The sequence below is a fragment of the Canis lupus genome, chromosome 4 (assembly GCF_048164855.1).
Source record: "Canis lupus baileyi chromosome 4, mCanLup2.hap1, whole genome shotgun sequence".
Classification (NCBI taxonomy): Eukaryota; Metazoa; Chordata; class Mammalia; order Carnivora; family Canidae; genus Canis; species Canis lupus.
The window spans coordinates 35,731,248-35,759,086 of NC_132841.1; the positions used below are offsets into that span (position 1 = coordinate 35,731,248).

The window sequence follows — 27,839 nt, forward strand, 5'->3', positions numbered from 1 at the left end:
CTTCTTAGAGCCTGTGCAGGAGGGACAGAGCCTTCCATCCTGTCCTGGCATCCAAGCCTGTGGCCCGGCCCGACTGCCCCTGCTCTGTCCCCCTGGACCTCTCCAATCTCTGTCCCCACCGGTTCTCTTGTGCTCCAGATTCAGAAGGACCCGCATTCTCCCAATACAACTGCCAGCCTCCTCTGGCAGCGATTCCCTGCAGTCACGTGGTGCCCCAGCACCCAGCACCCAGCACCCCCGCGCGACCAAGCGCTCATTCCCCAGCTGCCAGGGTGGCGGCCTGCTGCAGGCTCGTGGCTGAGAACGCCCCCAGGAGCCGCCTCACCCACGCTGTCCCCCCTCGGGACGGTCCCCATGCGGCCACTGGGCCCTGGAGGACTGAAGGCCTGAGCTAGCCCCAGAGCAGGACAGCTCTGAAGGCTCCTTGGCTCCAGGACTTGCCGTGGGCTCTTCCGGGGGCCCTATCACGGCTGCACCACGTTCATCTTCCCCGTCCGATGAATCCCGGTTTCCACGAGTACGTTCCCGTAAACGTCTGCATACACGTTGCCGTCGTGGGGTCTGCTTCCTGAGACCCGGGGCCTGTGATGGCTCGTGCAGGAGAGATGTGAAACCACGGGCTCGAAAGTGGCCTCCGGGGCTGAGTCGTCCACCGCCCCGTGGCCTGAGGACCACCCCCCCGACGGGGGTAGCTAGAGTCCAGATGGCCCTTGGCGTGCGGAGCGCTGAACCCTTGAGGGTCAATAGCTCAGATATTGAGGGTTCAGGGAAAGTTATCATCGTAAAGACAATGGAAATGGTTGGCTCCTGCTGCGTGAGGTGGATTCAGGAGAGATAGATCACGGACTGCCAGGGCGATCAATCGCTCATTTAAGCCAAAGTGTGCAAATCAGAGAGCCTTCCCGGCAGCACGTAAAGAACCCCTTGCAGCTGGTGCCGTTGAGGATCTGGCTCAGGACTTAAACATGAAGGTAGCAGACTCAAGTGATGGTTGGATTTTCAATCCCAGCAAGTCTGTCATGCCAAAGTCAGGGTCCTGGTTGGGAAGAAGTGGGACCCTGAGACTGGGACTGGGGCGTCTTGGTTGATGCACTGGAAACCCTTAAAACTCTACACCTGCTTGCATGCTCTGGGCCCACACTTGCTTGAGGAAGATGCAGATATAACAGGCGCCCCTTTTGCAACCTCCCCATACGTTGGCTGCTGGGTGAATACTGGGGTCAAGTCACCACGAAGCTCAGCCAGTGGAGGGCTGTGACCACCAATAGGTAAAGGTACTGTAGACTGCAGTGTTTTAGGACAGGGTCACCATGCAGCAGAAGAACATGCTTGGGACCGGGTCCTGGAGGGCGCTGCACCAAGAAGGGGGATGTAGGGTTGGATAGGGGAGTGCCTCTCAGTACAGAAGCACTGTCCCGTGCTGCAGGACTTACACCCGGCAAGGGCCCCGATAGATGGGCTCACATGCTCGCCGGTTGGCTCTTGGATGTGAAGGCCGTGCGCTCAATGACGTACCAGTGACGAATCGCCACGGTGAACGATGAGTCTGACAGGGCCTGGCCCAGCCCAGCTCACTGGGCCCACAGTCGCGTGCAGCAGCCGCCCACCCAAACCTCCAGCCACGGTTGCGCTGAGCATCCCTGGGGACTGCCACAATCTCCACGCTGGTTTCTTAGTCTGTGGGCAAAGGACCCGGTGGTGGGGACGGCAGGTGGAGGCTTGAGCTCATGCCCTCACTCCTGCTCTGGCCAGATTAAAAAAATCAAAATCAGTATCGTGCCCCAAAAGGAAGGGCAAAGGTCAGTATCAGCCGGGTGAACATGAAGGACGATGCTTCCCCAGACCGGTCCCCACAGGACCGCACAGAGGCGGACAAGGACACAAACCCCTTCCCGGGGCGGGGGGAGCTCCTCCACGGGGCCGCATCACAGGCTTCCCTTCCCTTCCCAGTCCCTCCTGGCTTCCGTGCTTCGGGGCCCGTGGGGACGGACGGGAGGCACCACCCTTCACAGACGGTCCTGTGCTGTCTCAGGGCACAGAGGCTGTGCTGGGTGCCCAGCTCCCGGGGCTCCCCGCCCAGCTCCGACAGCAGGCAGGGCTCACAGCGTGACATGGGCACGGTGGTCTCCACGGGGGAGCCCAGCAGAGGTGCCAGCTGAGCAGAGAAGGATCTAGAATGTGTAACAGGGGAGGAGGAGGAGGAGCACCAGGGGTCCTGAGCCCCGCTCACCTTCATACCCTTTGGACCTCCCTCTTTTGAGGTCTCCCGGGACCCGAGACCAAGCAAGATCCTGGGAGCGGTTCCCAGGGAGGGGGCCTGGCAGGGAGCAGGGCACAGGAGCTGCTGGGGCAGCTTCAGGGCCCCCAGGACCCCGAGTGCTATGGCCCCCACCCCCGGGGACCCACTGCCCACTTCACGCCCCGTTCCCCAGGGCCCCCGGCACCCCACGAGCCTGCTGCCCTGGAGGCCAGCTCGTCCTGGGCCCTGGGTAGCTTCACAGAACGCTGCCACCTCGGGTCACACTCGCGAAGTCGACTAACGGGGACACCTGGCCTCGGCTCTGCAGGAAGAGACGCCCCTTCTGCCCGTGAAACGCGTCTCGCCGGGTGGAGCGACCTGCCGCCTGTGTGGCTCCGCGGCTGGCCGGCTCGGGCCCCACGCCCTGTCCTACCCCTGACAAAAGCCAGCACCCGGCGGGGACTGCAGCCCAGGGCAGGTCACCAGGGGGCCCCGATGGCACCACATGTGGGCTTGCCCTTCATGACCTCACCCTTTGAGGCGCCCTAGGCTCTCGGGGTGGTGCACGCAATTCCTGTGGTTGGCTTCCCTATATGGCACAGCTAAAGGGATTTCTGTAGGGAGCCAGGGCCCTAAATCACTTGACGCTGAGATCACTGAGCGGAGGAGATCACCCCGAGTGGGGCTGCCTTAATCAGGCGAAAGCACTTTCCAAGAAGGCGAGGGCCTGGGGCGCCTGGGGCTCCTTGAGCCTCTGACTCTTGATCTTTGGCTCCGGGCATGATCTCAGGGTCCCCTCCGGCCTTACCCTTCCCACTCCCCTCCTCCTCGTGTCAGAGTTGACCCCGTGACTCTCCTGTTTATGAAGCCTTACTTGCTCCCCTCGCCCCTGGCGTAAGAGGCCCTGTCAGGCTAGTCCCCCCAACTCTCCTCCACGCCCTCTAGGCCCCCTGGTTTTCTTCTCACTCGTCCTATGCCCTCCACTCTCCCAAGCAAGACTTCCCTTGGCCTAACACGTCCCCGTATTCCAGACCTGCCTGTGCAATCCTCTCCCACCTTCGACGTCCAGGGTCAAGTTCCACGTCGCCCCCGAAGCCCTCCTGGGTCCACCCGAGCCTCTCAGGCCCCTTCTTGACCTTCAGAATGGGGCTCGCCCCATGAGCCTCCTGCACCTGGCCTGACTGCGTACCCTTGGGGCTCCTGGGGAGACAGCGGTGCTGAGAGCCTGTCCTATGGAGGTGCTCGGGGGGCAAAGACGGGTTTGCTGAGGGGCTGCGGGAGGGGAGGGGGGCCCAGAGGCCTGGGGTGATTTCCACAGTCATTCACAGCTCCTTGCCTCTCCTCTGGGCCCCTGAGTGGTAGGCAGGAAGGAGGAAGAGTAAGGGAGTGAGTTTATCAGCTCCGCGCATGTGGGTGGTTTCCTCTGGTTCTAGAACGGTTGCTCGTCCTGCTTCCTGGGGACTCACGGGAACCAGAGTCAAGCTAGCACAGCTGGGAAGGAGGGGTTGATGGCTCAGATAACCAGACAGCGCAGAACAGTGCGGCCAGGCTTTGGGAAAAAGCCCCAGACGCCCACGTTGCTAGCACCCCCCTCCCTCCCTCCCTCCCATCCTCCCATCCTCCCATTCTTCATTCCAATCCGATCTAAAATAAAAACAGCCTTAATGTTAACTGGTTATACAATTACTATTTGGCTATTGTAAAACAAAACAAAACAAAAAAAAGACGAGAATGCCGTGTAAGGTGACCCTGCTAACATTCTGGTTACCACCTGCACACAGGTAGGCACATTGTTCTCTCCGTAAGGCTCCAGGTGGTAAACATTTTAGGCTTTGTGGGCCACGTGATGTGCTGCCCCGAGAGCGTCACGGACAATATATAAATGAATGAGCAGGGCCATGTGCCAATAAAACTTTATTTGTATAAATAAATGATGGGCCGGATCTGGCCCGTGGGCTGTAGTTTGCCAGTGCCTGGCACGGACGTTTTCACATAGCCGCTCATTCTGTCCCTTCGGAATAGTGGGGGTGGGTGGGAGGGCCGCGGTCTCCTCCGCAGCTTGTGGCCGGTGAGGAAAGCCATGGCTCCGGAGCAGCCCCACTGGAGAATGGTGGTAGAGGACTCGGACTGGGCTCGTGGCCAACCTGGGAGCAATCTTGAGAGACCTGCAGGTGGAGTTACCTGGCCGCGACCGGGTGGTGGAGCCACGTCTTGCATGAAAGTATGGAAAATGCACTGGAGACGCGGAAGGTCATGGCCGACCCGTACCTCCTGCGTCCCGGACACCGGTCAGCCCGTGGGGGACCAGGCTTGGTTGTGGCTATGGCATGACTTAAAGAATCCAGATGTGTTTTACTGGCCGAGTCCCATTAGCTGTGTTTGCCTACGTAGGGGTTCGTCGGCTCCCCGGCTGCTCGCACCTTTGCAAGTGCATGTTGGGCTGGAGGATGTTTCTCCCAGTCGGTGCTCTCTCGTCCAGATGGACTCAGAACATCGGTCTCCTGAGACCTCCCTGATTTCTTCTCGACGTTTCCTCCTTGCCCTGTGGCCCTTCTTCTAGTCCCGCTTCCCGCCTTTGATTGGTCAGGTTCCAGGGTGTGAGCAAGCTCCTGCCCCGCCAGACCCCGCAATGGCCAGAGATGAGCTCTGTGACCCTCCTATTCCTGACCCGTATGGCGAGCCCCCAACCTCCAAGCCTGCCTGTGGAGCCAGCACAGCCCCTACGGTGAGGGCGTCTGTCCTGGCCCAGGCAGGCGGTGCTGTGGGTGGAGGCCTGTGCTGGAACCCCTCGCACGTTAGAGTCCCGGGGACACCTGCGCCCCGTTGACCCCCTGGCTGCCTGGGGTCCCCACACGCAGCTCACTTCTGGGGCCAGCCCACCTGAGTGCGGCCCCCGCTCCGGCCTGCCCGGTCCGGCTGACCGCTCTCCCTTCTTGGCTCCACTCACCCCCGGCCTCACTCACCCCCGGCCTCAGCATCGACCTCCTGTGCATGGCTTACCTCCTGGCCCCAGAAGCACCCCCCCATCTCGAGCTGGGGAACAGGGAACGGGAGTACTGGCCCTGCCCAGGCACTGGCTTCCATTTGCTCCTGAAAGGCCTGCACTGAGCCAGGTGGAGGTGGGGAAGGTACAGGGGTGGGGGTGGGGGGGGTCTTCTGTTTTTCTTTTTATTTAAAGTCAGTCAGGCCTGTGCTGCAGAGCAGCCTTAGTCTTGGAGGTAGCTTGCAGGAATTCATTTGCCGCATCCCTCCGGCAGGCAGAGGGCAGGGTCCTGGGTGCCTGGGGCTGGGGGGCTGCGGGGCCACAAGCCATCCAGCCAGGTTGCTCCAGCCCCCCAGGGCCCCAGGGCCTCAGGACAAGCAGGGGTCCCACCCCTGGGGTCTCAGGACAAGCAGGGGTCCGTCCCCCGGAGCCTCAGGACAAGCAGGGGTCCTGCCCCTGAGTCAGTGGGGAGTGACTGGAATTCTGGTGGCCTTGGCCTCACCCTACGACTGATGCCGGCAGCTCGCGGTTTTCTCCCCAACGTGGGGGCGATGGCACCGCAGCCAGGTCAGCTCTGGAGGCAGAGGCAGGGAGGCAGGATGGGACTGAAGGCCAGGCCTCCCAGTTCGGGTCTGGGTTGGGGTCTGGGTTGGGGTCTAGGTTTGGGTCTGGCCCTACCACACACTGCCTGCGTCGCCTGACCAGGTCCCTCCCTTTCAGAGCCTCAGCTCCCAGTGGTGAGAAGGCGATGGTAACGCTGCCCCTTCCCCCAGCAGCAGGATGGTGGGCGCTCCCTCGAGGCTCCTTCCCTAGCAGAGGGGACTCGCACCCCAGACTCTCAGCACCACCAGGGACAGCTGTCCCGGCACCGTGATCCGTGCCCCACCCCCGAGTGGCTGCACTTGCGGTGTCCCTCCCAGTCATCTACCCCCTTACTCGGGGCAGAGGCGGGTCCCAGACCCACCATCTGAACTCTGGGGCCCTCGGGAGGTTTCAGGCAGCAGGTGGGCTTGTTTCTACGCGGGACCCATGGGTCTGAGATTGCGGAGCAGGAGGGAGGAATGGGTGTCCTTCCTTTATGTGTCTTTTTTTTTTTTTTAAGATTGTATTTATTTATTCATGAGAGACCCAGAGAGAGAGGCAGAGACACAGGCAGATGGAGCAGCAAGCTCCACGCAGGGAGCCTGATGCAGAACTCGATCCCGGGACCTCGGGGTCACGCCCTGGGCCCAAGGCAGGTTCTCAACAGCTGAGCCCCCCCAGGCGCCCCCTTTACTTGGAAGGAAGGAAGGAATAGGTGGTCCCCCGGCTGGCAGCCCATGACGGAGCTTACAGGGTGGGAGTGGGGCTCTCTGAGCTCCGCAGAGCCCAGTGGTTCTAGAAGGACTTCACCATCCACAGGTGACATAGGAGCTCCACGGCTGCTCCCTGGGTCGTCTTCCTGCTTGATCCCATTCACGGGGACGGTGGCCCTTGGCTCCCAGGGTGCCGACGGGAAGGTGCATCTTGGACCCGCCTTGCCCCAAGCTCCAGCGTCCCCCCGTGTGGGAAGCCAGGGTGCAGCATGAAGCTGCCTCCAGACTGTGGCTCCAGCGATCTGTGGCCTGCGGGGTGCGTCCCTCTGCCAAATCTCCAGCTGTCCTCATTGGAAATGAGGCCTTGGGGGGCGGGGAGGGGGGGGAATCAGCACAGGGTTTTATAGCTAATCACTGTGCTGATGGCTCCCAATCCCTTAAGAGACAGACGGACGCTCTTTGGGGACAGCGATATTATTCTTGCACAAGCCTGCGGGTCCGGAAACATACCCAAGGGAAGGACAAAAACATCCTCCTTTAGTGGGGACAACAGGGAGATAACAGCGGTGGTGAAGGAACCAAAGGAGCGAGCCAAGTCCTGCCGTGCACCAGTCACGGTGTCACTGCCCCAACACAGCGCTTGGGGGCTCTGGGATGTACCTGGCAGCGGGTCTCTCTGGCCTGGGCCACACCCGCGGGAAGAGAGAGGAGATGGTTCCCTCCGTGACCACCAGCACGAGGGGACTGACGTGGGGTTGGGGGTGAGCGCACCCCTCAGCCCACCACCTGGGTCCATCCAACAGGGGCTGTGTCCAGGGTCCCCCGGGTTGGTAGCCGGCCCCCCACCTGCAGCCACACGGGGGCTTAGCCTCCCCCCAAGGATGGTCGGGCTCCTCTGGGGCCTTGTGGAGACTCCTGACTGGGGGGCTGTGGGGGCTCTGGCCAACGGCCACACTGCGGGACTAGTACCTTTGTCCTCGGGAGACTTCCTGTGGTTTACGAGTCTTCAGGTTCCATCAAACCCCATCAGAGTGGAAGCTTCTGGATCGAGAAGCTTCTCTGTTACGGCTCATTGGGCAGAGGCCTGGCAGGGCGGCTCATTTGCTGTAAGCCTGGACTTTCTCTGCAAAACATCAACATAACTATCAGACACATCCACCCGTTGGAGGCACTTTGGAAAATACCAGAAAGAAAAAATAATAATTATCTTTCCTATTACAGAGTTCGATAGCATTCCACCCTCGACTTTTCCTGTTTGTGTTTTTGTCCTTTTATACGGCTACGATTATGCAATTGTACACGTTCATACCATTATGGCCTTTCTTTCTTTCTTTCTTTCTTTCTTTCTTTCTTTCTTTCTTTCTTTCTTTCTTTCTTTCTTTCTTTCTTTCTTCTTTCTTTCTCTTTCTTTCTTTCTCAAATGTTCCCTAAATATATATTTTTTTAAGATTTTATTTATTTATTCATGAGAATACACAGAGAGGAGAGAGAGAAGCAGAGACACAGGCAGAAGGAGAAGCAGGCTCCATGCAGGGAGCCTGATGTGGGACTCGATCCCGGGTCTCCAGGATCACACCCTGGGCTGAAGGCGGCACTAAACCGCTGAGCCACCGGGGCTGCCCTCCCTAAATATTTTAACTAGTGGCTGAGGACATGTTGGTTAACTAACCCATTTCCAGCTTTGGCTGTTATAAATAATAGTGCGGTGACCATCTTTGGGTATTTTAATTTTAATTTTTTAATTTTTTAATTTTTAATTTTTTTATTTTTTTTTGCGACCCCTCCCCCGGCCGGGCCCGCCGAGGCGGGGGTGGGGCCTGGGTATTTTAATTTTTAAACCCGGGATCCATTCTCTAGAGTCGGCTCCCAGGGTGGGCTGTGACGTCACAGCGTGAACACCTCTGGGTTCTTCGTCACCCGTGGGAAAGGTCAACCTTAGGATCCACCTGTGTGGACAGGTGGGATGAGGAGAGTCCTCTGTTCCTTAAACTCTTGTCCCTCTGTCCCGGGCTGCCCAAGCAGCCCGAGTCTGACCGGGAAGTGCTCCCCAAGCCCCTCCGCCCCTCTGCCTTTCCCCATTCCCTCCGTTCTCCCCCGTTGTCCACACCCCTGGGAAGCCGTGGTCTTCAGAAGCCTCGAAGGGCCTGGGCTGTGCTTGGGGAGTGTTGGACGACTGCTCCTGCCGTCCGGACGTGCTGTGGAAAGGCCTGGAGTGCCGACACACGTGACGGGCACTGCCTCCCCGTGTGGCCCCACAGTAACCGAGCGACTAACCCGGGTGCCTTCCTGTCTCTTCAACGTTCAAGCCAGGGGTCCCAGGTTCAAAGGCTTATGTCTGACTCATCTTTCCCATTCCCTGAAGGCAAGTGCAATTTGCAAACACGGAACACACATGTCCCCTCCCCAACAGAAGCCTGTCCCTCGGGCTGGCCTGGCCCAGGTCCAGGCAGGGCCAGCCACGGCCACACCCAGGCCGGCGCAATGGCTGGCCCCGCCTGGACAGTCCCCTTCCGATGGCCTCAGCCTCCCCATCCACACCAGGCCCTGCGTTTTCCACTCTTGGCTTTCATTTTCCTTTGTGTTTGGGCTCAGGAAGGAGGGGAGTCTGGTCTGGGAGCTTCCAGCGGCCTGAGGGGCACGGTCAGGACCCCGAGGTCACCGGGGCCTGGGAAGGGATGCGTAGAGCGAATTTTACAAAGGAAGATGCATTTTTCAGGAGAGAGGAAGTTTCCAAAGCAACTTCCTAACTCCGCAAATGCGCACGGGGAGGTGGCGCTGGGCCCAGCCCTTAGGATCCCAGAAGCAGGTGGTGGCTGGGCCCTCTGGGCACCACGGGGACAGCCCGGCTCCCTTCAGGAGTGTGTACGCTTCTGAGCCGGGCGTTGGGGGCCCTCACGGAATAGCGCAGAGCGTTCTGGGCTCACGGCAGCCACTCCGGTGTCTCCAGGGACAGAGCCTGTGGCTTCGCTGAGCCGCTTGCTGCACCGGGCGCTGGTCTGCCCCTTTCATGTACCTAGGAGTAAGGGAAGGCATAACGGACCAACACGTCCTCCCTCATGGAGGGGCATCACATGCGTCCCAGGGTCACCTGCTGGCCACCGGCCCAGCCAGAAGAACCAGCAGAGTGAGGCTAGAACTTTCTTCACTGCTGTGACTCCATCACTCATCGGCTCTTTTCAATGGACCTGCATTCCTTCCTGTTTCCACGAGGCTTGGTTCCTACCTGTCTACCCTCCTGGGGACAAGCTCCGCGTGGCAATTCCCTCTGAGAGTGTGGTGTGGACAGCTGAGGAGCTCTCAGATGAGCCGGCCCTTTCAGGAGCTGCTGGCACCCCCGCTCTGGGCACGCAGGCCTGCAGACACCATTGCTGTGTGGGGCCGTGGGGGACCATAGGGGGCTGCATGGGGCTGTGGGGGGCAGCGCAAGGCCGCATGGGGCCATGGGGGGCCTGTGGGGCCGCGTGGGCCTGTAGGGGGCCACGTGGGGCCGTGGGGGCCGTGTGGGGCTGCATGGGGCTGTCGGGGGGCCGTGTGAGGCCGCATGGGGCTGCATGGGGCCATGTGGGGCTGTGGGGCTGCATGGGGCGGTGGGGCTGAGTGAGGCCGTGGGGGGGCCTCTGGGGCCGTGTGGGGCTGTGGGGGACCGCGTGGGGGGCCATAGGGAGGCCTGTAGGGCCGTCAGGGGCCATGGGGCCGTGGGGGGCCACGTGGGGGGCCATGGGGGGCTTGTGGGGCTGTCGGGGGCCATGGAGCCATGGGGGGCCACATGGGGGGGCCATGGGGGACTTGTGGGGCTGTCAGGGGCCATAGGGCCGTGGGGAGTCATGGGGCCGCAGCCCAGCCCACTCTTAGACCCAGCTCACACTTCCAGCCCTTGCTGTGTGCGGCCTGGCAGCACAGCCCAGAGAAAACACGACAAGCTCCTCGACGTATCTCGGCTCATTTCATCTCGGTTGTGTTTTGCAGACTGGCTCTGGGCCCGAGCCTCGGCGTGGAGCTCCCAGAGCTGCGTGGGACCCGTGACCAGGGGGCGAGGGCCCTCACGGGGGGAGGACAGTGTCCCACAGCCCTGACTCCGTGATAGCTCACAGCAGCGGTGCCCAGGGGCACCATCCTCTACTTATCGGGGACAAATTCCAAGTTTTAAAGAAATACAAGCAGATTAAAGTCAAACCAAAACTTCCCCTCAAAACTCCAAGCCTTCACAGAGAACCCTGCCAAGGGCTTTCTCTGGGGTTGCCCGGGGCTCGCGCGTTGCTCGGAGCCCCCCCCTCCGCCCCCTGCAGCCCTGCGGCCCGACAGCCCGCTTTTCCATCCCACTAATGGGCTTTCTCCTGGGCGTCCTGCGTGCCGCCTCCCCGAGCCCCTGTAGCGTGGCATCCTTGCCTCCATCCCACACACGGGAAAGCGCTGTCGCGGATGGTGTCCTTGGCCCATGGACAAAGCCGTAGACCGGGTTTGCGCGGGAGCCCCCTCTGTTGCTCGAGGCCGTGGCTTCATCTGCAGCCCAGGCCACCCGGTGGAGGTAGACACCGAGCCACAGGCCACGCAGCGGGCAGCCTCACGCACGTTCCTCCCAGTCCTGGCAGGCGAAGGCCAAGCGTGAGCCGTGAGGCCTGCCTGATGCAGAAATGCCCCTGCAAACTGAAGACTTGCCTCAAGCCCCACTCTTCGCTGCCCTTTGCCTTTTTCCTGCTCCGTCCTTATGGCAAAGGGTGTCTCCCCAAACCAACGGGTACAGCTCGGACCCGGAGGCTCTCCGGTTTGGAGACGCACCGGCAGTGGACGGGAGCCCAGGCTTAACCGCTGGCCTTTAAGTGTAGTCGGGGGGTTCTCTCCCACGACTGCCTGTGAAGGCTGCAGATGGCCCATTGCTATTGCCCAGGGAAACCGGGGTTACCTGTGGACCCCATTCTGTGCACTTTTGTCTTTATGTCCTTTGTGAGCAGCGGAGAGCTTTAACTTTGGATCATCATCTGTGCCGTGTGCTTGGTGGCTTGGCCAGTGGGCTCCTGAGCCGGTGTCCAGAAGGACAGGCTCTCTTTGCCTGTGACAGGGGGAGCTTCTGGGGAGGGACGCCAAGGGAGCAGATATTTGAACAGCTTTCACTGGTTATGGAAACTGCTGGACCATTCGCGTATCCTTCAAAACCTCACTCAAACCTGCCAGACCCTGGCTGCTGTGGCAGGTCTTGGCTTTCGGCACCGCAGGATGGGGACATGATGAGGCCAGGGACACATATTCCTAAACAGGCCGTGTCAGCAAGGCCTTGGTCTACCAGCAGATGACAGCGGACAGGAGCCCCTAGGGCTGGGGTTGGAGGCACTGCCCGCCAAGGAGCCACCAGGACAGCTTCACTGAGGGGAACACACGCAGGACAGGAGCAGAGCGGAGTGGGTATCACCCCAGCTGGAGACGCCACCTCACACGACGGCCTCTTTCCTGAGTTTATCTCCCCTTTACTCGCAGATGAGAGCAAGAGGAAATACGATAGGCCGGTCATTTTGCATCTATCCCTCGTTATGAGTTGAATTGTGTCCCTCAAAAATTCATATATTGACGTCCTAACCCTTAGGAGCAAAGAATGTGACCTCATCCATCTGGAAATATCAGATGTAATTAGTTCAGAGGAAGCTTTGGGCCACTAATCCGATATGCTGTTCTCATAAGAGAGGAAGTCTGGAGACAGATACACACAGAGAGAGAGAACCCTAAAGGAAAATGAAACCGAGGAGTGGGGTTGTCTGCAAGCCGACACTGTCAAAGACGGAGAACAAACGCACCAAAAGCCACAGGATAGGTACGTCACACGTCATTCCTTCAGAAGGAGCCCAACCTGCTGCCTCCTTGATCTTGACGTTCTAGTCTCCTGAGGTCAAGCCAAGGGCCTCTGTCTGGCTCAGGCCTCCTCTGGGGAAGCCAAAGCAATGAGTTTCTGTTCGTTGAGCCCCCAGTTTGTGGCCCCGCAAGCTGAATACCTGTGCCATTTAGGGGGTACCCCAGTCCCGTGGAAAAGATGGTAACGCACCCACTTGGTAGAAGAGGAAAACAAGGCTCAGAGAAGTGACTTACCTGAAGATCCTCAGAGGTGGGATTTGAACCCACACCAGTGTCACACCCAAACCCACTGCATCCTATGACTCGAGGGTTATTTCCTCTCCGGCTTTGTGTGGGCGTCCCCGGGGAAGTCAGGGAAGAGCTAGACCATTGCCTCATAACACTGCCTTCTCCAGATTCTTCTGAGAGGCAAAGCTACCCACTGGGAACAGGAGCTGTCGGCCCCTTTTTAGGAAGCCAGCCCCTGCACAAGCCAGCTCCTCCGGCTGCCCGGACAAAATGTTCATCCCGTTCGGGCCTCCCCCAGATGGAGCTGTGCTCCTGTCTCAGGACGTGCCTGGGGTGGACGTCCCCTTCTCAGGACGTGCCTGGGGTGGACGTCCCCTTCCGACGGCAGCAGTGCCGCGACACGGGTGCACGGATGCCCCAATCGTGCGTGGTTCATGAGCTTCATCCACTCGGTCCTGTTACGGGCGTGCACGTCTTTTCATCTCTGCAAAATGGAATGGGAAGAGAGGCTAAAGCTCTGAAGAATTTTTATTGGCCCCGCCTGTCATTTACTTTGGCTTCGTAAATCAAGGAGACGTCAGGTTGCAAAATAAAGGCAGCCCCCCAGTGACGTTCCATCAGGATGTGCTGCGGGCGCCGCATATTGTGCTACGGGGTCAAGCACACATCTCAGCTGTCCGTGGTTCCGTCCACTACACGGGGGCCCTCTTTCCAGTTAGTTTCACTCCTCCGACGCACATTCGGGGCTGGGGTGGTTCTTAACGAGGTAACCATTACTCTTTTCAGGGTTTTCCCCATTAGCTTGACCTAGACTCAAAAGCAATTTTTCAAAAAAAAGCAATTTTTCTGAGGCCATAGGATAAAACCAGGCACCCCATCAGCAGCTTCCACCTTCCCCGGCATGAAGGCCTGGGACACAGCGGAAGGTCTGACCTGTGCCCGCCTAGCAGCAGGCAGGTTCCCCTTGACGCACGACAATGTTGACGCACTCCTGGTGATTCATCCCTAAGAGGATATTCCTGACGACTTCCGTTCCTTTCTGCTCACTCTCTCTCTCAGGTAGATAAAATCTTTTTTTTTTAAAGATGAATAAAAAAACACTGTATAATATTTTAAAACATGAAGGATAAAGAGAAAATCACGAGCACGGAGAGAGAAAACAGAAACACCTATAAATGACTAAAAATCCAACTGGCGTTTCATTAACAGAGATTGTTGGAAATCTCTGCAAAAAGTAAAACATGCTCATCTTATATTACTTGTTACGAAGGCGTAGGAGTAAAATATGATTATTGTTTCGACAAGAAATTGAGTCTTATTGTGTAGAGTATATACATACTGTATGGAATGTTTTGCAATTGCTTTTTCTTTTTTTTTTTCACTGAATAAACCAAGGAAAGTTCTAGATCAGTATATATTATTAACGCATTTGAATTCCTTCTGTGTTTTCCATATTTTGTCTAACCATGCCCCTCTTGGGGATATTTAGGTTGTCTACAGTTTTTGACTCTTGTCCATAATCCAGCTATTAACATCTCTGTGTTTTGTTCAAGCATTTCTATAGGATAAATACTTAGAATTAACATTTTTGAGTAGAGGAAATTCCCACTTCAAGTCCTGAGAGATGCCACTCACTTTCCAATCAAAGCCATACTTGGTTTTCCCCAATGCCCTGCAAGGGAGCCCGACTTCCCACCTGTTACACCTTCAATATTATGTGCCATTTATATTCTTTGCTAACCTGAAGGGCAAAAACCATATTTTGTTGTTTTAATCTGCAGTTATTTGGTTATTAAGGAAATTGAGCCTCTTACATGTTTATCAGCCTTCCCTCCTCTATGATGTGCACTTAACAACGTGTCCCTTCCTTTGTCTATTGGATTGTTTTAGATTTTTGTGCACTTTTTAGTCAGTCCTTTATTTTCAAAATAATATTTCTGTTTTCATATCTTGCTTACACAAGCCTGTCTTTGACTCAAGATTAGAAAACATTTGGTGCCAGTCCATGTTCTTGGTTGCGACCAAGAGAAACCAACTTTCTCTAACTTAAGCAGCAAAGACATTCACTAGAAGGATACCAGGCATCTTAGTGAAAGGATGGGGGGTTTGAAAACAAGTGTTGGGAAAAAGAAGTCAGATTAGAGGGAGGCCAGGGAACCAAGAACATGGCAAAATGGGACTGGGGGGGCAATGGGGTACTGTGGGGACCGTCTGGGGCCCTCGTGCCCTTGCTCCAGGAGGCCGGCCGCCAACGGGCTGTTCCTTGGTTCTGCTCCCATCGCCTGCACTTGGCCCAGGGCCTCGGTGCTGCCAGCCCCCGTTACCACTTTCCACCACCTCGCTCTCCGCCGCTCCTGCGCCGTCGCGCCCACTACTCCCAGCACCTGTCACCACCGCCTCCGCCGCTGCAAGGAGCCCCCAACTGCCCCGGATTCCGGGCCGCGCTGGTGTCCGATTCGGCGTTGGCGGCAGGAGTCCTCAGTTGTCCATTCACATGCGTCAGCCGCCAGGAGTCAGGGACAACAGTCCAACATTTGGGTTGACTGGGGGAGGATCGGTACCTTATTACGTCTTCCCACCCAGGAACATGGTGTGTGTGAAAATCTGTCGTGTTTCCAACAATCTCTGCTAATGAGACACCAGTTGGATTTTTAGTCATTTTTTAAAAAATATTTTATTTATTTATAGAGACACAGAGAGAGAGGCAGAGACCCAGGCAGAGGAAGAAACAGGCTCCATGCAGGGAGCCTGACGTGGGACTCGATCCCGAGTCTCCAGGATCACATCCCAGGCTAAAGGCGGCGCTAAACCGCTGAGCCACCCGGGCTGCCCGGATTTTTGGTCATTTACAGGTGTTTCTGTTTTCTCTCTCCGTGCTCGTGATTTTCTCTTTATCCTTCATGTTTTTAAAATGTTGTATGGCGTTTTTTTATTCATCTTTTTAAAAAAAAATTTTATCTATCTGAGAGAGTGAGCAAGAGAGAGAGCACACGAGCAAGAGCAGAGAGAGAGGCAGAGGGAGAAGCAGGCTCTCCGCTGAGCAGGGAGCCTGGCGGGGGCTCCACCCCAGGACCCGGGGTCATGACCTGAGCCCAAGGCAGACGCTCAACCACTGAGCCACCGGGCGCCCCTTTTTCCATTCACCCTAATAGGATATATGGCCATTCTAATATGGGGTTCCTTGTCCTGCTCGTCTGTTCTTCCAGTTTTCCTTGAGTTTATCCTTGGGTTCATCTGCTGATGACGGGATGGGGCACGCTGGCACACATTTAAAGCGCCCAAGAAGATGTCTTGTTTCCAGACCACGTTATGGCTGTACCGTCTTCCTGAATTTGTGAGGGTGCTAATGAGGATTTTTAAAAGTTTGTTTTGTTCACCGAAGTATCTGCATGGCCACCGAGCCTATTGTACCATCTGCCTGTCTGCCCTTATGGCCCTCGTGTTGCTGACTTGTGTCGTCTGCCTGTTTAAAGACTGGATGGTTCATCTGACGTAGGTGAGTGGCCCTTCGTCCGGGAGGCTTCTTCTCTGATTGAAGCGGCTGCTCCGGGGCCTGGGACCGGTGGCGGTCTCCCCCCCGCCCCACGAGCGGTAGAGTAGGTGTTCAGGCTAAGCCGTGGCTGCCATGTGAGTTCAGTCGCGTTGAGGTCAGGAAGCGGCGAGTGGCCCCTGGGCTCACCTACCCGCCCTCCGTCCGCTCCGGCTGACCGGCTGACCGGGGAGAGCCTGGCTGCGGAGGGGAGGCCCCATTTCTCCGGTGGGGGGCGGGGGGGAGCTGACAAATGGCTTCCTCTGAGTTCCCACTATCTGCTGGTGATTTTCCATTCCCGTCTCCAGCCTGAGCCAATAATAACATTTCACACTCGTCTGACACCTTTTCTCCTCTGAGCTCCCAGCGCTTTACAAGCACACGCTTACTATTATTGCCCTCTGAATTTCGATGGAAAAGCTGAGAGTCACAAGATCAAAGCTGCCAGAGCGGGGTGGGGGGTGGGGCGTAAGGGCTCCCAGAGAGAGCACCCCGGCCCTGGGGGAAGGGGGCCTGAGCCTTTAAGGGGGTCCTCGGAGCGGTGGCCCAGGGCAAGGCTTGCAGCAGCAGCTCCCTCCTCCTCCAGCTCGAAGCTGGTGCATTTGTCCTTTGCAAGTGATAGCAGAAGGGAACGGGGATTTGGAAGCCATTCGCTAGGAGGAAAGGTGGGCCGCTGCTTTGTGGGGGTTTCTGGGGATGACAAGACTCATGGAAGCCGCGGGGTGTCGGCGTGTGTCGTGCTGCCGTGTGGCCCAGATGCGGAGACTCTGTGGGGCAAGGCCTTGGAGACACCCTGAACTGCCCGGAGCGGGTTGGGGGCCTATCCTCAGCTCGCCGCGTGCACGTGTCAGCACACGGCCTCGCAGCGGACGTGCAGCCACCCCCCGCCCCCTAGACATCTGCGTTGGGAGAGCTGGCGCTCGTGCTGTCCCTCCCCAGGTACAAGCGCGGGGGCCAAGCCTTGCCCCCCGGGGCGTGCCTCGTCCAGCGGGGTCTGCGAGCTGCTCAGCACCCGGCCGTCTTCCTTTGGGCAAGCTTTCGTCCAGGCCTGCTCTCCCCTCTTCTGCAGGCGGCTTTGGGGGTCTAGCGACAAGGAACACCTGTAACCACGTGTTTTCAGCAGCCAAGCAAGGCCCCGTTGACTCAAGTGTCTGCTGAGCTGGAGCTGAGTCAGCAGTGAGCGGAGGGGGTGAGGCGTGCACTGCATCGGGGGCTGGAAACCCGCCCTCGTTGACCTGGGAACACATCAATGTCAGGAAGGATTCACGGAACCGAGAGGGTGGTGCTCACCTGGCCGGGGAGCACCTGAGAACCAGCCATCCCTACCCTACAGGTGGGAGGAAGCAGGCAGCTGGGGCATGCATGCCCATGTGTGCATGTGTGTGCATGCATGCATGTGCGTGTGCAGGCATGTGTGCACACACTGGCGAAGCACACAATGCTGAGCACGTCCAGGTAGGTCTCCCAGCCCCTCGCACAGGGAGAGTGGGGGTGAAGAGCCCGGCTGGGAGTGGAGCTGGGATTTGAACCCAGGCGTCCTTGGCCCTGACGCTCTTCCTGCCTAGTAACACTGCCGGCCCGAAGCGAAGCGCCGCGAGCGGCCCACAGCCCTCATTCAACTGGCCTGGAGTCTCTCTGGCTGGCAGGGCCCCCAGGCCAGCCTCTTTCCCAGGGGCTGGCGGCCCCGCGAGTCCCGGGCAGCCTGGACCCCCCCGCCCCCGCCCCTGCAGACACTGGAGCTCTGGGCCGGGGCCCAGGCCCAGCAGGGTAGCCCTTGTCCTGCCCGCCGTTTGCGATCTGCCCATTCACAGCCGCCGTGAGCAGGCCCCGGGCATCCTTCCCCGACCACCCAGTCGGCCCCGCTGCCTGGAAGCGGAGCCCGCCCGCCCAGGCCCCCGGCCCCTCCGCTCACGGGGCTGCTCCCGCCTCCGCCGGCCTCCTGCTCCGTGGCTGGCCCGGCCTGGCCGGCCCGGGGGATGCCGGAGCCCAGAAACAGCAGGGCCGGAGTGTCCCCCACGAGCCACAAAGGGAGAGTCACAAATCAAAGGGGTCTGAGAGGACAAAGCTGTCACAGCAGCCCCTCATGGAGCCGGATCTCCAAATAATGCCGGCCCCGGCTGCATGGGGGGGACACCTTGGTGGCCAGCTGGCTGCTCTGGGCCGGACAGGGAGGTACGGGCTCTGTGGGGTGGCTTCACGCTTCATGCCCTCGGGGGTGCCAGGGGGGGACTGGGGGCAGGAAATGACCACAGCGAGGCTAGTCTGCCTCTCCCTGAGGACACGGTGTGGCTCCTGGCCCCAGGACCAAGCAGGTGAGGCCGGCTCAGCGCTCGAGGTCGCCGTCCAAGCGGCCGTGGCCCTGGCCGCGGGCTCACCCCTTCCTGGGCATCCAGGGGAGTCGACGCGCTGGAATGTGTGAGCAGCTTGTCCGCTATGAGGCCTGTGCCAGCTTGCACACCTAGGGCTCGCACTCAGGGGTTCCGGGTCCCTCACTGCGCCCCCTTCCTCCCTCCCCTCAAGCCTGATGAGCAGGGATGGGGTACATGGGGCGTGCCTGTGTGCGCCATCATCCCCCCCTCCTCCTGATTTAAATATTTCCCCGACATCCCTCTTCCCTATCACCACATCGTCCTGAAATCTCGTTCCTTCCTTCCAGCACTTTTACTTCCTTTTACTTTTTACTTCGAAGCCACGGCTTGTGTGTCCATGAATATGAAATGACCCAGATGGCAAAACACATGGTTCTAATCGTGTTTTTGTTACTGACTCCTTTCTCCTTCTAGGCCTCATTTCCTCACTGCTGGGATGATGAGGTGATATCAGAGCCACGTTCTGATCTAAAATTTCAGGGGGGCCAGAGGATGGCCACTAGGGAACTGGACGTTCATTAGGAGAACATGTTTAATCTTGGGAAGGAGGCAACAAAGGTTAATGTAAGGGAGGGTAAGAACCCCCTCCTCGACGCGGGGCAGGGGGCCCGGACACAGGGGCCAGGACCTGCCTTGACCTTCCCCCGCAGATGGATGCCACCTGTCTCCGGCCCTGGAAGCAGCGAGCAGGTGGGGATGTGCATCACAAGGCCCCGTTCACACCTGGCCCTCTCCGCATCCACGTAGCTCCTGTCCACACAGCTGACAGGTGACACGTCGTGTCGCATGATGAACAAGGCATACGGTTCAGCAGTGCTCTGTGTGGCTCCGATGCTCTGCGACCATCTGCTTGCTCTAGCTTCGAAGGTCTTTCATTACCCCATAAAACACCCCATATTCGCTGGTAATGGCTCTCCACGTGCCCTCCTCCTGGCCCCTGGCAACGTCTGATCCGTTCTCCGTCCCTGCGGATCCCCTGCTCTGGATGGATCATAACAACGGAAATGCACGATATGTGACCTTCCGTATCTGGTTTCCTTCACTCGGCAAGTTGTCTACGGGGTTTACCCCCGTTGTACCGCGGATCAGTGCTTCGTTTCTTTTTTATGGCTGAGTACTATTCCAGGGTCTGCATAAACCATAATTTGTTCATTTTATCCGTTTATAGCGCGTAGGTGGTTTCCACCGTCCGGCTGTTGTGAATGACGGTGCTTCAAACCTTCATGTGCAAGGTTCTGTGTGGACACATGTTCCCTTTTGTCTTGAGGATGAGCCTGAGAGTGGAACTGCTGGGCCGTATGGTAATTCCCTCATTCCGCTCCTTGAGGCACTGCCAGAGAGTTCCCCAAAGCAGCTGCACCATGTAACACCCCCTCGGCCGCGATGGGTGTTCCAGCTCGCCACATCCTTGCCAACGCTTGTGATCATCTGACTTTTTGATTATAGTCAACCCAGTGGGTGTGAAGTGGGGTCTCATTGTGGCTCTGATTTGCATTTCCCTAATGACTAGCGACGTCAAATACCTTCCATGTATTATTGGCCACTCGCATATCCACCTCGGAAGAATGTCTACTCAGCTCCTTTGTCTGTTTTTAAATTGTTATTATTTATTTATTTATTTATTTATTTATTTATTTATTTATTTATTTTTAATACATTTATTTTTTATTGGTGTTCAATTTGCCAACTTACAGAATAACACCCAGTGGTCATCCCTTCAAGTGCCCCCCTCAGTGCCCATCACCCAGTCACCCCCACCCCCCTCCCTCCTCCCCTTCCACCACCCCTAGTTCGTTTCCCAGAGTTAGGAGTCTTCATGTTCTGTCTCCCTTTCTGATATTTCCCACACACTTCTTCTCCCTTCCCTTATATTCCCTTTCACTATTATTTATATTCCCCAAATGAATGAGACCATATAATGTTTGTCCTTCTCTGATTGACTTACTTCACTCAGCATAATACCCTCCAGTTCCATCCACGTCGAAGCAAATGGTGGGTATTTGTCATTTTTAAAATTATTTCATTGTACGAGTTCTTCGTATATTTCCATACTAGACCTTTTTCAGATAAATACTTTGTGAATATTTTCTTTCATAGGTTGTCCTTTCACATTCTTGATTTATGTCCCTTGATACAGAAAAGTTTTAAAATTTTAATGAAGTCCAATTAACCCAATTTTTTGGCTTATGCTTTTTTTTTAAGATTTTTATTTATTTATTAATGAGAGATACAGAGAGAGAGAGAAAGAGAGAGAGAGAGAGGCCGAGACACAGGTGGAGGGAGAAGCAGGCTCCATGCAGGGAGCCCAACGTGGGACTCGATCCCGGGTCTCCAGGATCACGCTCTGGGCTGCAGGCGGCGCTAAACCGCTGAGCCACCAGGGCTGCCCTTGGCTTATGCTTTTGATGCCATTTCAAAGAATCCTTTGCCAAATCTAAGAGTTTGGTGATTTTTCCCTATGTTATTTTCTAAGAATGTAAATAAGCTTTAGTTCTTAGAGTCAGCCCATTCATTGATTTTGAATTAGTTTTTGTGCATGGTTTAAGTCTGGGTCCAAATTCATCCTTTTGCATGTGGTTATCAGGATGTTCCACTCAAGTGGGTGTTTGAATGAGAAAGAGAGTTTGGGGCAGCCCCAGTGGCTCAGCGGTTTAGCGCCGCCTGTGGCCCAGGGAATGATCCTGGGGTCCTGAGTTCGAGTTCTGTGTCGGGCTGCCTGCAGGGAGCCTGCTTCTCCCTCTGCCTGTGTCTCTGCCTCTCTCTCTGTGTCTCTCATGAATAAATAAATAACATCTTTAAAAAAAAGAAAAAAGAAAGAGAGCTTGCAAACTAATTTCTCTACCAGAGTTCTTATGTATTTTTGTATTTGGGTAAACATAAATGTCCAAATAAAAGTACATGTAAGCCACCTCACAGTTTTGTACTTGTTTTTGAGAGTGTGTGCGTGCACACAGACTTCGGGGGGTAGGGCAGGGGAGGGGGAGGGAGAGAACCCCAAGCAGGCTGCACGCTCAGCACAGAGCACCACTCAGGGCTCAATCCCAAGACCCCGGGATCATGACCTCAGCCGACACCAAGGGTCAGATGCTTAAACCCACGGGGCCTCCACGCGCCCTGACACTTCACATTTTTTTCAAGTCCAAGCTGTCATGCAAATTAGACTAGACAAGGTACGTAACACCCCTGCAGCACAGTCAGTGGGATCTGATGGGGGCAGTTCTAGTTTAGGGGACAGAAATTATCAGCCTTTTAAGCAGGAAAAGAATGATGAGAATCGATCCTTTCAGGGGAGCTTCACCTGCCTGTGCTGTTTCTCCAAAGCTGCATCGTATCTCGTCTCACATTCACCGCGGGGGCGCTGGTGGCATCTTCCTTATTGCTGGGCTAGTGGGGTGACCGGGGCCGCCCCGAGATGGCCCTTGCCCTGGGAAGGCAGGGACCCCGCAGCATCCCCCAGAGACCGCAGTGCCTTGCGTCCAACTGCGGGGTGTCTCCCATTGACGGCGGCTGGTTCTCGAATCTCCCCACACCCACGCGGCTGGGCGGCAGCTGCAGAGCCGTCCTGGGAGCGAGTCCTCGGGGTCCACGTCCCAGGGGCAGGACGCTGGGGGGTCCGCACTGAGCTGAGGGGTTCCTGAGTCACTACCGAGGGAGCACCGTTGGGGTGATGGTCCCCCCGCCGGACTCCAGCTCCTCACTGGGCAGCGGTATGACTGCCCCTGCGCTTGCCCTTGGCTTATCACCCAGAACCAGAGGCTCTGCTCTCCCCATAGCGTCCTTCCTTCCCCTCAGGGAAGCTTCTCTGCTGCTCAGGCTGCACTCGCGGCCCTCAGGGCCAACCACTGCTCTGGCCTGGCCCCACCGGCCCCTCCCGTGCACCCCTGGTGCCCACGCCTTCTGGGGCTTCCCTCTCGGCGGCCGTCCTGCTCTTGCCATTCACTCTATTGATCCTTCCTTTCTGGTTTCTGCTCCACCCTACCTCCTTACACCCAGTTCCTCCCCCCACCCCATCCACCCATCTCCCATTGCTGTGTCCACTCTTTCTCCCTTTTCTGACCAAATTCCTTGTTTCCCAGCCTTGCACTCACACGCCTCCTCTGCTCGCGGCTTCCACCCCTGCTGGGGTGCCGGCCGCAGCCCTGCGAGGGGAGCGAGCACCCTGCTGAGTGCACCCCAGAGGACCCTCCGTCCGCTGCCTTTTCTGCCATTTTCACCGGATGCTCTGCTCCTGCCGGGTCTCTCTGCACTCCTGGTCGGCTGCTTCCCCATTTCCCTGGCACCTGCCCTTGGGGTCCCCTCCCTCCTGCACTCTCAGGCCTGGGTGGCTGTGGGTGCAGGTGCACGTCCCCCAGCACGCTGGGTGTCCCCCCCCAGGCCAGGCGGGGGGCTGCTGCCTCTGCCGGGAGCACCCTGAACACTTGGCCTCTGGGTCCGGAGAGGGGGGACCCTCTGGAGAGCAGAATTCTGGTGAGACCTTGGCACCGTGAGGCCAGTGCGGCAGCAGCATGGGCGCCGCCGGGCAGCCTGCCCGGTGCCAGGGTCCCAGCCTGGCCGGGGCCGAACCCACACGCGGGCCTTGACGGGGCCTGGCAGGTCCCCTCGCACAGCGGAGCGCGAGGGGCTGCGGGGCGGCCGAGGGCAAAGCCGAGGGGACTTCCAGAACTCGGTTTCTTCAGGTGCTGGGCTGGCCTCCCAGTCGAGGCCTGGTTTCCAAGAGGAGTTTGACGGAAGGAGCCCTGTATGTTTTTCTGACGGGGTGGAAGCTTGTGCTCCGAAAACAGAAGAGATTCTTGTTTGAACATAAATCTAGCCCAGCTTTGCGGGCTACCAAGGGGAATCAAATTAAAGGGGAAAACAGTAGCAGCACAGATGCCTGGCGGCGCTGGAGGCAGCGGGTCACAGGCTTGAAGGTTCCCATCCTTGGTTTGGGGCCCCGCCTGGGCCTGCTAGCGACCTGGGGGGCAGATGAGGAGGGATCTCCCCCAAGGCTCGGAGGCACCCCTAATCTCCAGGGAAGGACGGAGCCCCCCGTGCGGCCTCCTCCCCAGCCCTCCTCGCTCTGGCCTCAGGGCCGGCAGCCACCCCAGTGGGGCCGCAGAGCTCAGCACATGGCTCCACACGACCAGAGTCCACTCTGGCTCCTGAGCCGCCTCCCGGGGCCAAAAACAATGGTCCCTCCTGCTGCACATTAACAGGGTGGTTGGGGCTTGGTTGGCACCTGGCCCCGTCGCCAGCCCTGCCTCTGTCACCAGCACCCCTGGGCCCTGCACACAAGGCCCAGGCTGTTCGCAGGAAACCAGAGCCTCGCTGTGGGGCCAGCGCGCTCTGAGCCCATGCTCCGAGCAGGGATGACGGCGATGGAGAAGTGAGCTTGCGACAGCCCACGGCGACTTGAGCAGCCTGAAGGATGAGGCTCCTGCCAGCGCCATGGAAGGCGGGCTCTGGGCGCTAGAAGAGCCCCCCAGCACAGCCCCAAGGCCTCTTGGCCCTGTGCACACCGGTCCCTGGCAGGTGGCCTTTCCACCTTCCCGCTGGACGCCTGTCACTCGCCTTGAGTCCAGATCCCAGCTGCCCCTCAGCCCCCCTGTGCGCCCAGCACCTGGGCCCCGGGCTCCGGGACGGGCTCCGCGCTGCGTCCTGCCTGCAGTTACGGGGCCGCCGCGGGGGCTCTGAGGCCTACTGCCAGGCCCGCTTCAGGGAGGCCTCGCTCCTGCCCGCTGCCATTGGCGGGTGGCCGGGCTGCTTTCTCGCCTCGCTGCTCTGCTGGGCCAGGCGGTGCCCACAGGGCCCGCTCAGAGGCTCTGCTCCAGCTCCTGGGCCCGGCGGACACTGGGCCACATTGGCATCCCCTCCTGGCTGCTCCCCGCGCCATTCCGCGCACCGGCGGCAGCCAGACCTCTCCGGACCGAGCGCTCGCTTCAACGTGCTGTGCACTGAAGTGCCGTCCTGGGTCCAGAGGAGGCTGGGGACATGGCGACATGGCGTGTGATGGTCTAGCCGTCGGCCCCTCCCTGTGTGGCAGGAGCTAAGGCCCCTTCCCGGAGGACACAGACCCCCACGTCTGCCTGAGCTGGTGCCTTGCACAGGTGAGGTGCAGTCACCCCTCGCAGCCTGTGGAGTCCCACAGCACCTCTGGGATCCCCTTTTATAGGTGACACCACAGGCCACGAGACGAGGTGGTTCTCCAAAGGCCTCCCCGGGGCTGAGGACAGCGGCCAGGATTTGGACCCAGCACACACACAGACACATCTATACCGTGTGTCTAAGTCTCCGTGGTGAGTCACTCGGGCCAAAAGTCAATCCAAGCAGTGCCCCCCTAGATGAGACATGTCCACAGCATGTGGAGGGGCATCCGCAGGGCCGCGGGCCCCGCGTGCAGGAAGCCATGCCCAGCTCCCCGTCCGGCCTGTTTCATTTGTCCTGGGCAGTTCCCAGGACCACAGCCTTACGCATGGAAACAGGGGGTAGAGGGAGCACCGCCACTCGGCGTGGAAAGCTGACCCACAGCACGCGGCGGGGGCATCGCCGGCAGAGAGGCTGAATCTGCGTGGGGCACCGGGTCCTCGCACAGACGCCCTCATGCACGTGTGCAAGGTCCTGCAGCCTGGAGCCTCCCTCAGACTCCTCCTCTGAAAATGGGGAGTGCTCCCCCCTCCCTAAGGAGGCTGGGGACACCGGCTCCCCCTGGAGCTGCAGTCCTACCAACTATTACGATGCTGAGACGCTGGGAAGAGCAGGAGGGCGGCGCTCCGGTCTGCAGAGTCACTGTTGGTCTGTAGAGCCACGATTTCCAAGCCTCTCAGTTGGGGCCTCATCAGTCCCACCCCCCCCCCCCCCACCGCTGCAGTGCCAGGAGGATCCACGACGGTCCTGAGAGGCATGGCATGGCCCCACAACCCCGGTGGGGTGCCTGGGCCTCTGAGGGGCTGCTCAGCAGCCGCAGCCAGGCTGTGGGACCCCGGCCTGGCCTTGGCGTGTCCGCGACGGGGGGCCTGGGCAGGGCACTCCGGGCAGGAGCGGGAGGCGACAGACCCCGGAGGACACGGCCACCCTGCCCAGTCCCCGAGGCTGGCAAGGACAGCAAGGACGCAGACGTCTGAGCGTCGCCTGCTCCTGGCAACACTTCCTCGCGTCCCCATTGGCTCCCCTGGTTCTGGCCCCCTCCCTGTACCTGCTCCTTGCAGCCTCGGGCGCGGGTCACAGGGAGGACGTGGGTCGTCTGCTGCTTGCGCCCCCGGTGCCCCCACATCCTGGCCCAGCCCAAGGCGGCAGGGGCCTGCCTTCCAGGGAGGTGGACGTGCCGGGCCACCCAGGCTGTGGAGGCAGCGGCAGCAGCTCCACTGGCTTGTTGCAGGGTCGGGCGGCTGGGCTGGCCTCAAGCGGGAGAGGCAGCGAGGGCCGCAGAACCTCACGGAGGGCTACAGGCCCCTGTGGGTGGTGACAGGAGCACTCACTGTCCTCCAGGTGCTAGGGGAGGAATTAGGGCCCAGCAATCCAGAATGTGGGCTTGGAGGAGTCAGGACCTGGATTCACACTCCAACCGCATAGCTGGACCTCCGAGCCCCGGCCCCCAGGGTCCAGCTGGAGGGGGGCATTTGTCTCCCAGGGCCACGTAGAGTATCCTGTGCCACACAACAGATGACCCTTCACTAAAATATCCGAGCCTCGTGTGTAAAGTCACGAGGAAGCCGTGGATTATTCCCGGTGGGCGGCAGACTCACCTCGGACCCTATGACGAAGCCCGAGGTATCACGATACCCATTTGACAGGTGGAGCAAGGAAAGGAAGAGGCGACTGTAGGCATCATTTGCCCCGAATCCCACAGTTAGCAAGAGGCAGGGCCAGCTTTGGAGCTCTGATTATTTAACCCAGAGTCTGGGCTGCTATTTGCTGCCTTTACGTGACCTCAAGAGGTTGTGGATCTACGGATTCGTACCCGGGAGGCTTGTAGGACCAAGTCTCTAGAGGGTGAGGCTTCGAGGGCGAGCTTGTTTCCCGTGGACATGGGACGCCACCATGGAGCGTTCGGGAGGAATGAGGAGGTGCAGCCTCAGTCCCTCCCCCGTGCCAGCTGCACCCTGTCCCGCAACGCCAGGTAACTTCTAACCAAGGTACGTACAATAACGTACCACAGAAATAACAAGGCAGGCCTAGGGAAATGGAAGTAGGGGCAGAGAAGCAAGACTCGCTAATCACACGCATTTATCAACCTACCTGGGAGGACTGACTCAGGAGCTCTAACTGGGCCTCGGGTTTCACTCTGAGCTCCGGCGCAGACGAGAACTTTCTTGGTTACGTAATCCTCAGGGTCACACAGAGCCCACCAGTTGCTCCAGAAACCCGAGGTTTCCACAGTAGAGCTTGGCGATGCTCTTCTTGTGTGCTGCTTACATAGGGCTTCTAGAACTTTCCAACCTCAAACACAGCGATAGGCCTCCTTGGCACCCCCAGAGACATTGCCTCCATGGACGCCGAGGCCTCCAACTGCTGCAGAGGGACAGGCCCGTCCCTGAAACACACCCAGACGGCCGCTCAGTTCTGTTGAAACTTTGTCACTGGATTGGGGACGTTATCCCGTGGGGAATACCCATCAGGAAGGCTGTTTGGCTTCCAGGCAATGTCTGCGTATGGATCCCATTTTCCAGAGACATTACAGCTCCGTGGACACCCACACAGAAGCAGGCAGGGGATCCTGACGCTGAACTTGGCTGCGAAGGGCTGGGAGGTGGGCTCTGGGGCACGAGGGGCCAATGGTTGGGACAGTGATGCTGCTGAAGAACCAGATCATATGTCCCCTTGCTGCAAACATTTTCTCAACAACTTGTACTTAGCTGTGTGCCAGAGGGTGGGTCCACTTAACCTTTCTCGGGGTGATGCCAAAAAAATATCCCTCTGAAATGCAAGTCTGTTTATTCGAGCCTCCAGAGAGTGTTCCAAGTTTAATGCCTGCCCGGCTCCTGTCCCCTGTCCTGCCCTGCCCCAGGGGGGCCTCCAGGATCCTGAGAGAGTGAGGGGCTGCCTGGGCTCTTTGCTTGAGGAATTTCTCCAACTTTCACTCTCAAATTACAAGTGTGAGCAGGGAGGGCAGGAAATAATTCCTGAGCACCCGCTGTGTTTTGGAGAGGTGACCAGCCATCCCAGTTTGCCGGGGATGGACCGGTGTCCTGGGACTCTGAAGCTGGGACCACCCAGGAGCCATCACTCCCCCAGCAACCCTGCCTGGCCCAAACCTGTCACTTCACATTGCTGAGAAGAAAGCAGGGCTCAAAGAGGCCAACTGAGCCACCTGTAGTCCCCAAGGTCATGTTCTTTTCACTAATGCATGTTGTCATTCTAGGGGGATGGGGAGACATTCAAA

At 58.4% G+C, this 27,839-nt stretch overlaps 1 long non-coding RNA gene across 1 annotated transcript; it reads right to left on the reverse strand.

Moving 5' to 3' along the window:
- Positions 1-5,703: 5,703 nt before the first annotated feature.
- LOC140631542 (uncharacterized) lies at positions 5,704-27,360 on the reverse strand. The gene is made up of 4 exons (XR_012029083.1): positions 26,696-27,360; positions 12,590-13,067; positions 7,487-7,640; positions 5,704-6,880 (listed from the first exon to the last, which is right to left on the reverse strand). It is a non-coding gene; the product is annotated as an uncharacterized lncRNA (long non-coding RNA).
- Between the last annotated feature and the right edge of the window lie 479 nt (positions 27,361-27,839).